Genomic DNA, 10,302 nt, shown 5'->3' with positions numbered 1-10,302 from the left:
AGAGCCCGCACCACGTGGTAGGTTTGTTACAGTTACAAACTTACGCTAATACAGCATTATCACCCCAAGTCCATAATTTACCTTAGGGTTAATTTCTGGTGTTGTACATCCTTATGGGTCTGGGAAATGTGTAATGACATGTATCCATTATTACTGTGTCACATGGAATGTTTTCACTGCCCTGAAAGTCCTTTGTGCTCCACAAATCCGTCCCACTCGCCTCCCTAGCCCCTGACAACCACTGAAAGTTTCATTGTTTCTATAATTGTGCCTTTTCCAGAATGTCATACAGTTGGCATCTTTTCCTTTTCAAGATAAAATGTAGCTTTTTCTGATAGGCTTCTTCCCCTTAGTAATATCCATTTAAGGTTTCCAGTGACTTTTTGTGGCTTGATACTTTACTTCTTCTAGTACTGAATAATATTTAATTGTCTGGAATGAACACATAGTTTATTTATCCATTCATCTACTGAAGGGTAACTTGGTTGCTTACCGTTTTTAGCAATTATGAATTAAGTTGCTATAAACATTCACATTCAGGTTTTTATATGGACACATTTCCAATGCCTTTGGGTATATACCAGGAAACATGTTCCTGATGTTGACCATTCTAATAGATGTATTGTGGTATCCCATTGTTGTTTTAATTTGCATTTTCTTGAGGAACATCATTTTACTTAGGAAAGAGGGGTTTTCAGTATGAGATACTTGAAATGAGATTTTGACACATGGTGGCCCCTACCCACCTCTGGGGACCATTCTTGTGAGCCCTCACGTTGTGAGACCTAAGAGAAAGTCCACATTGGTTCAACTTTATACTTAGGAACTTGCACATTGTTAACTGTTTCTGAAATTGGTTGGCCTAGTCAGTAAAGAGATTTTCATATGCTCAAATAGGCTTGTGAAGCCTAAAAGTGCAGGATGGTAAGAAGGAGGATTGTTTGCTCTGGCCTTCTCCAAGCTTCACCAGGTGTGCTGCAGCAATGATTAAAAAGGTGGCCAGGAGTCAAGGTGATGAAGAAGATGCTGACAATCAGCATCTCACAAACAACACACAGCAAGGTGGAAGTTTGACCCAAAAATCTTGAATGAAAGACAAGGAAATGACAACAGTAAATAAAAACCAGAAAGACAAGGAAATGACAACAGTAAATAAAAACCAGTGAAGTTTTACAGAATAAAATGAAATGTTGTGAAGATGTTTTTTAAAACAAGGTAGAGCTTTTAAAGGTGGAATTATTTTAAACTAAAAGTCGTTGCCATAAAGAGTATGCTGTAAGAAAAAAAATCCCTAAGAGTTTAGGAATGATGTTAAAATGAAAACAATGACGCCATTTCCTAAACATGCAGTAAAAAATGACAAGTGACAAAATTGCTTAGTTTTGTCTGAGGTAGAGTGGAAAATGTATGTCTTTTATTTTTCAGGCAGAACTGGACTCAAAATCTGTTTCTGCGCTTACTGGTTATGGGAACTTAGCCTCTTTATTTCAGTTTCTTCAACTGAAAAATAATTTTAATAAAAGCTATTTCCTCTGCAGGCAAGATGATGCTTCTTGTAATCAATACAGCTAGTTGCCTGATGCGCAGTGAATGCTGGTATTAAAATTAGAGTCAGTGTGGGTATTAGATTTGGTACTAGAGTTGGTGTTAGCATTCATATTATAGGCATTCGCTTTTCTCAGTTCCCTCTAAAAATTTTAGGTGCCACCTAAAACCAGTTTACAACATTATTCTACCAAGGGGAGGTCAAGTTGTACAAAATTCTAACAGACATAGATTCCCAAGATAGAGATCTGAAAACACAAAGGGAAGGAGTTGTCCAGTAATTGTTGTGTTTTCATGAATATCAGTACAGTTAACAAAAAAAACTGGATGATTTTACGTTTCAAATAAAGTAAAACACCCAGTCGAGACACGAACATATGTTTAACTCATTGACTATGTCTTTCCTAATTAACCTGGCAGATGAAAATAATTTTTAATTCATCTAATTTTATTCAGTCTATCATTTAATATTTTCTAGATAAATATTTGCCAACTGCTAAACATTACTCAATCTATCATTGCCAAAGTTCATTGTTTAAATGAGCAGCATGGTTTTCAAAATATGCTTTTCTCTTCATGATTTGCAGAAAGCAATTTAAAAATCCACCGATACAATTATAAAAAACAGACATAAATCTAAAATTAAAAATGTGCTCATGCTCTATTATGGAGTGTGTGTGTGTGTGTGTGTGTGTGTGTGTGTGTGTGTGTGTGTGTGTGTTGAGCTTTCATTATTATTCTGGAAGTTAAATGGATGGACATATAGGAATTAAATCATGCACAATGTATTCTATAAAGCCTATTACTTTTTGGAGGCAGACAATCCTGCATTTTGAACAGAAAATCAAAGTTGTCAACCACATGATACTCATAGTGATACTCAGTTAACACCAGAAGGCATTTTGTTCCCAATCATTGGTGGTTTTTTTGAAACCAGACCTGTGGAGACAGTGCATGGCTTCAAGTTTAGAGAGGTCAGGGACAGTTTATGTCCCCGCGTGGTTTGCAAATCCTGTGGCTTTTCTCATGTTCCTGAAAGATTCCTTGTTAAAAGAACATAGGGTGATCAGGCCTCAGGCCTCTCCCTGAAGTTCCCAAGATCTCTGGAGAGTTTGTCTTCGTTCACTTTCTTTTTTGCTTCCATTTTGCATCCCAGAATTATTTATAAGGTGAAGTATATTTGTTTTTTGACCTTGAAAAATTTGAGTTACAAACACCCTTTGGAAATGAAACAACTGTGTAATTTGGGAACTACTTATGCAGTTCTCAGTGAAATAGGGAATATTCGCCATATTACACGTATTTCACATGGTGGGGGAAACGTAGGGGAAAAGAAATTCACGGGACATTGACAAGGCACTCAGAACATCCTGCCTAGGAACAGTTGCAGAAAATGGGAAATATCTGTTCAGCTCTTGGCCAAAAGTTGGACATTAGCAATGATACACATACTTTTGACTGTGGTAAAATTTTTATGAGAAGATAAAATTACTGTACATTGACAAAATAGGGTTCTTCTCTCTTTGGGAAATTAATTCAATTCTGACCGAGATTCTCATCCCATTTCTAGAAGCTTTTTTGACACTGGCCTCGAACAAGGATGAACCACCCTCAATTATTTAGCAGGTTCAGAATTAGACCATTGTTCAACTCTCATCAACTTTTGCACGGCTCATCTTCACCTTTCAGATCTCATTTCCATTGCTGATGGTGGAGGCTGATTTATTTTCTTTGTTGAAAAGATGCTCATTTAAGAGAAAACACACAAATCCTTTGTAATCTTATGGTAGCCTGGGGCCTCTAAAATAGTGTCTCAAGGGAGAATAAAGTAGAAATTCAACATATGTGTTACATTTTCGTTTTCCCTGTGTTTAAGAATAATGTAGGAGACTCTTAACTATAGAGAACAAACTGAGGGTTGCTGGAGGAAAAATGGGTGAGGGGATGGGCTAAATGGGTGATAGGTGATGGGTGATAGTGCACTTGTGATGAGTGCTGGGTGTTGTATGTAAGAGATGAATTATTAAAATTGTACTCCTGAAACCAATACTACAGTATACGTTAACTAAATTGAATTTAAATAAAATCTTGGAAGGAAAAAAAAGAATAATGTAGGAGATACTTTTTTTGAGTGATAACTAAAACAGTAAACCTACTGTAAATGAGAAGTACTATTCATTTGTTTGGTCACTTGTGCCCCATCCACCAAAGAAATGCATGGACTAGATGTGGAATTATTTGAGATTAATTATCTTAATCTTTCTGATACATTTTCTAGACTTTTAATTTTTTTATGTCTATATTTTGAGACAGAGAGATAGAGAATGAACAGGGAAGGGTCAGAGAGAGAGGGAGACACAGAATCAGAAGCAGGCTCCAGACTTTGAGTTGTTAGCATAGAGCCAGACTTTGAGTTGTTAGCATAGAGCTCAAACCCACGAACTGTGAGATCGTGACCTGAACCAAAGTCAGACGCTTAAGGGCCACTTAGGTGCCCCTAGACTTTTAAATACAAGACATAGATTATTAAATATAGGGCATGGGGAAGAAGATTCTATTATGTACCAAAATTATTAAAAGGATATTCTCAGTCTTTGTTCTAAGGTTTGACTAACCTGCATACCTTAGGTGAAATTCCGTATTAGACCATAATATACATTTCTCTTTTTGCAATAGAGAAAGTGGAATCACTTAATATATCTCTGCCTCGTCTTCCTTAATGGTGAGGCAGCAATGATATTTTCTCTATCATAGGAAGGAATTCATGCCGATCTAAAGACATAACTGAGAAATAAATGATGATTTTTGAAGCACATAATACTTGATTAATGATAGCATAAGAAGAGACAGAATAAGAAATATTTTCAAGATGATTACCCATTTCTCATTTGCTCCAATGAAATTAAAGTATGGTAGAGAAAAAATTCTAGAATAGTGCCAAACTGAAAATCAACAAGACTTCCCAAATGCAGGACTCAAGAAGAAATAATTTGTAGGTAAATCAACTACAATGAACTATAACAATTTAAACCTAAAGACAAATGAAAGAGAAGGAAAGAAAAAGCTTTAAAAAAATTCAGCAATGACAGCAAACCACAACAAGGTTTTGACCCAACATAGCTTTGTAATTAAGATGACTTTGTGCTTAAATTAACTTCTGTAACTCAATGATGATGTGTTGAAACTTAGTTACTTAATGTGCTTTACATTCTTATTAGGAGACTTTTTAATTTAGATAAGCCAAAATTTGTACTGAACACATTATAATTTTAAAATACTTCACGATGGGCCACCAAATATTACATCTACACTTTAGTTACACTATTAGTGTTGTCACTTCCCTAATGAGAAATTCTACTCCAGGGATGGTGCTAGTATCAGAGAGTTCACTTAGGAGTTCTGCCATCTTTATTTCTGATTAATAGCCAAGGGCCTAGTTAACTAACATATGAGTTTAGACTGGTGATATTACTGGCTTACTCATTGGCATAATGGATGTTATAAGTTAGCTTTTGTTGGTGAAATTGATATTACTCATGGTAAATGGATTGGATTGAATTAGACATTTAACAGAGTCTCTATATGGTATGAATAGGGCATCAAAATCTAGAGACATAATTTTTTATCTATTTATACTATTTTTCCTCCCTCTCACTCTTCCTATCTCCTTCTCTCTCTTTCTCTCTTTCTTTCCCTGTCTGTTCACTTCACTCTCTTAATCTCACTAAATTTCTAATCAGTTTAAGAATGTCTTAGAATGTGTCTGTGTGTGTGGGTTCTCCTGGGTGGCTCAGTCTGTTGAGACTCTTGATTTTGGCTTAGGTCTTGGATCTCACAGTTTGTAAGTTCCAGTCCACCAGCCCACTGTGCTGTTAGGGCATGGAGCCTGCTTGGGATTCTCTCTCTTCGCTCCTCCCCTGCTCTGGCGAGCTCCCTTTCTCTCTAAATAAATAAATAAACTTAAAAAAAAAAAAAGAATGACTTAGGATACAAAAAGTCTTTAAAAAATGCAAAACGAGTTTGGAGTAAATTTTCTGTCAAATTTTTTTTTTCTCCTCCAGATTTATTGAGATTTACTGAAAAAAAAACACATATGTTTAATTTTTTTAACTTTAACTTTTTAAAAATAATTGTTCCATTTTATTATTTTTTTATATAGTTTATTGTCAGGTTGGGTTTCCATATAACACCAGTGCTCTCCCCACAAGTGCCCCCCTCCATGACCATCACCCTCCTTCCCCTTTCCCCCTCCCCCTTTAGCCCTCAGTTCGTTTTCAGTATTCAAGAGTCTCTCATGAGTTGCCTCCTTCCCTCTCCCTAACTTTTCCCCTCTTCCCCTCCCCCTGGTCCACCATTAGGTTTCTCCTGTTCTCCTGTTCCACATATGAGTGCAAACATATGGTATCTGTCCTTCTCTGCCTGACTTATTTCACTTAGCATGACACCCTGGAGGTCCATCCACTTTGCTACAAATGGCCAGATTTCATTTTCTCATGGCCATGTAGTACTCCATTGTATATATAAACCACATCTTCTTGATCCATTCATCAGTTGATGGACATTTAGGTTCTTTCCATGATTTGGCTACCGTTGAAAGTGCTGCTATGAACATTGGGGTACATGTGTGCCTGTGCATCTGCACTTCTGTATCCCTTGGGTAGAACCCCAGCAGTGCTATTGCTGGGTCATAGGGGAGTTTTACTGATAGTTTTTTGAGGAGCCTCCACACTGTTTTCCAGAGCGGCTGCACCAGTTTACATTCCTACCAACAGTGTAGGAGGGTGCCCATCTCTCCACACCCTCGCCAGCATCTATAGTCTCCTGATTTGTTCATTTTAGCCACTCTGACTGGCGTGAGGTGGTATCTCAGTGTGGTTTTGATTTGTATTTCTCTGATGATGAGTGATGCTGAGCATCGTTTCATGTGTCTGTTGGCCATCTGGATGTCCTCTTTGGAGAAGTGTTTATTCATAAAATATATATGATTAATGTGTATGATGTAATGTTTTGATATATGTCTACACTGTGAAATGATTTCCACATCAAGCTCATTAACATATCTGGCGCTTTACATAAGTGCAATATGTTTTTCCTCTGGTGAAAACACTTAAGGTCCACTTTCTTAGCAAATTTCAAGGATACAGTACATATTCTTAACTATAGTTCCCATGCTGTACATTATATTTGCATTATTCATCTTATATTTGAAAAGTTACACCTTTCGACCAAAATCTCATTTCCTCCTCCTACTAAGACTGAGTCTTGAAGAAATAGAAAATCTGAACAGATCAATAAGGATAAGAAGAGTAAGAATATAGAGTCACGAATCAAACGTCTCCCAGCAAAGAAAAGGCCAGGACCAGATGGCTTCACTGGTGAATTCTACCACATATTTTAAAAAGTTAAATTAAAGAAGTTAATTCTGCCAACACTTCTCAAACTATTCCAAAAACTTGGAGAAGAGGAAATACTTCCCAATGCAGCTTTTGAGGCCAGCATTACCTTATCCCAAGGCCAGACAAGAGCACTACAGGAAAAGAAAACTGCAGGCTAATCACCTTAATGAGCATAGATCGAAGCCTTTATTTTGGATTACGTATGTGCTCCCAGCAATTTTCCCTGGTACTTGTCATGAGAATTAGAGAATGAATCTCGTTCTAGGTTCTATGTTAATCTTCACTATGTGTGGAGTGACTTGGAATCTCAGGGCTCTGAAGATAAATAGACTTGAGTTCCAGTCTAAATCCAAAGTCTGATCTCTTGCTAATCCTGTGATTTTTGGAGCTGATATTTGAGATTCAATTTCTGTAGGGATGATAATGTCTCATGTGCTGCTGTCCTGACTGACTGACTCAGCTTGGATAAAGTCTTTAACCTGGTGCTTTGCCCTTAGTAGGACCTTAATAAATATTAGCTTACTGCTTCCTCTGTAATATTTCTGTCTTTTAGAATGTAAATTGGATATTTATGAAGGCCTATCTGCTCTTTGTTCAGTTTTATTAATTTTATAACTGAGGTACAATAAATTGCACATACTTAAAGTACAAAGCTTAATGAGTTTTGACATACGTATATACTTTGGAAGCCACCTGCTTTACTAAACCACAGGTTTCCCACCTGTGATGTTTTCTACAAATTGCTGTTATCTAAATATTCTACCCCATTTCTCCTCACATCTACTTAAATGTCATCCAGTGTGGATAGGATCGGGTCTGAACCTTGGAATCAGGTTTTCACTTGTTCCAACACTTAACGCTTGTGTTCCTCTCCATCTTTATCTGACTTTGGGTTCTTTGTTAGAGCAACAGGTCTATTCTTCACTCTTCTGGTGAAGATTTTCTTTTTCTCTCTAGAATAGTACCCTGCCCCAGACCTACCTTATTTATTAAGATATTATCCTTCTTTTAAAGATCAGCTGAAATCCCACATCATTAAAATTTTTTTTAAGTTTTTATTTATTTTTGACAGAGAGAGAGAGAACACAAGCATGAGCTGGGGAGAGGCAAAAAGAGAGGGAGACCAAGAATCCGAAGGATGCTCCAGGCTCTAACTTGTCAGCACAGAGCCTGAAGCAGGGCTCAAACTCATGAACTGTGAGATCATGACCTGGGCTCAAGTCAGACGCTCAACTGACTGAGCCACCCAGGCGCCCCATGAAATGCCACATCATTTATGAAGGAGCCTCATCAATGTTAACTTTGTTCCCTCTGATTTCCTTGACTTGCTGCCAATGTCACTGTGTTCCCTGCATGAAGGAGAGGGTGCATGAGAAGCTCCTGGATCAGTGCCTGGAACTGTAGGTATTTGATAAATGTTATTTTAACATAATTAATAGTGGAAAGCTTGACTCCCTAAAGTTAATAAACGCTTATTTACATTTTAACAGGAATAGACTATGTAAGTCAGGATGAGAGGGGTACAGCTATAAAAGAAACAGTATCACCCCACAGTCCAGGGGGAAAGATAAATGAGCGAAGAGATAATCACAGCTCAGTGTGATTTGTGTGATAAAGATGAGTATGTGGGGATCATGAGAATGACCTTGAATTCAGCTCTGGCTGTTCATTGCCAGAGTTGGTATTCCTAGAATATACAGAAGGCATTCCCAGAATTGTCTTATCTTCCCATTTCTTCCAAACAAAACTAGAAATCCATATTTTTGAATGTGTTCTCATTTTGCAATGTAGGTTCAAGTTTCCTAAACACGACTTTGGCCAAGCTAAATGATTTTGAGGAGTCTAGCCTGCAATATGAATTTACTCCACTGTTGTATGCAATGCAATGCCATAGTCATTTGTGAGATGGTAGGGTCTGCCATGCATAAGACGACACACCAGCACTGGGAAGGATGTCATGTATGTGACATAGTCTGTGACACTATTTCCAGTCAACGTGCCCTCTTTCTCTTCTGCTGCCCTTATATTCTACTGTCACAGTATCTCATCTCATGGTTCCATTGTGAGTTGTCCACAGTCCACACCATATCCCACACATGCCCCAAGCTCAGGCCAATTGGCACCCTGTTTGCATAATGTTCTTTATCCTTGTAGTAGAAAGTTCTACCATATGTTCCATAGAAGAGAAAGAACAGATAAACAAGGAGTAGATCCTACTTAAAATAGGATAGTAAATAAACATTTTCTATAAACCTGAAAAATATTCTTAAATATTAAATAGGCAGCATGAGGTCCTAATCACTTATTTATGGCTCCTTTCCTGACCCCTTGTATGAACCGTTGCTCGGTCGAAGACAACAGAAACTCCAGCACTTAAAAGAAGGGATTTAATACAGGGTGTTGAATGCTGATAAAATCATTGCCAGTCTGCAAGACCAGGTCTTTCAGTTGGTTTCAGCCAACATCATAGAGCTGAATCCGCAGAGAGCCAGCTTTACCTTTGCTCTACCCAGAAGGCCCTGGGGGTGTCCTCTCTGGGATCTGGGGATTAGGAGGCCCTTGCCAGTCTGCTGCAGCTCCACGCTATTTGAGCTGAAATCCAGAGGTAAGGCAGCTCAGAGCCCAACTATGCCCATTAGATCCTTATCAACAGAGCGGATCCTTGTCTGCTCTCCACTGAGGATATTTCTGAACGTCTTCATGAAGTTCATGGGGCCACCTTGTCAGTGAAACTTGGAAAAATATTTAGAAAGCCCAACCTCAAGAGATTATGGGAAATTAATGTCTTTTTAAAGGCAATTTTGTTTTATATTATGGAGTTTTCAGAACATTATTTTTATTGTTAAATTTATGTCTCTTCAAGTATAATTTAACATAACATAGTACTTTTTACTTAAAAATGAACACATCGTTTATATTTCAGAAAAAAAAATACTGAGCTCATCCACTTTCTGAACTGGTCACTTCAACATCTGTATGTGCCTTTCTTTCCATATGTTAACTTCAAAACAGCAACAAAGACAACAATTGTTTATTGCGATTAAAAAAATTGCATTTACAGATGCCAGAAATACTGCTGATCTTCTCCAATAAGTTTACTGTACTTGGAACAGCAGAAATAACTGGAGTCTTCACCTAATTAAGCTATAAATCATTTTCATAGACACCTCTTTAAAAAAACCATTTTGTTTTAGAATTGTTTTAAAGTTACAGAGAACTGTGTAAATAGCATATATGAAAAGGTCCCATTTACTCAACAAACATGCCTCCATTGTTAGCATCTTCCATTATTATGGTAATCTGTGGCAATTAATGAACCGATATTTGTATGTTATTATTAACTAAAGTCCACATTTCTTCC

The sequence above is a fragment of the Suricata suricatta genome, chromosome 5 (genome assembly GCF_006229205.1).
Source record: "Suricata suricatta isolate VVHF042 chromosome 5, meerkat_22Aug2017_6uvM2_HiC, whole genome shotgun sequence".
In the NCBI taxonomy this organism is placed as follows: Eukaryota; Metazoa; Chordata; class Mammalia; order Carnivora; family Herpestidae; genus Suricata; species Suricata suricatta.
This window is presented reverse-complemented; position numbering follows the sequence as displayed.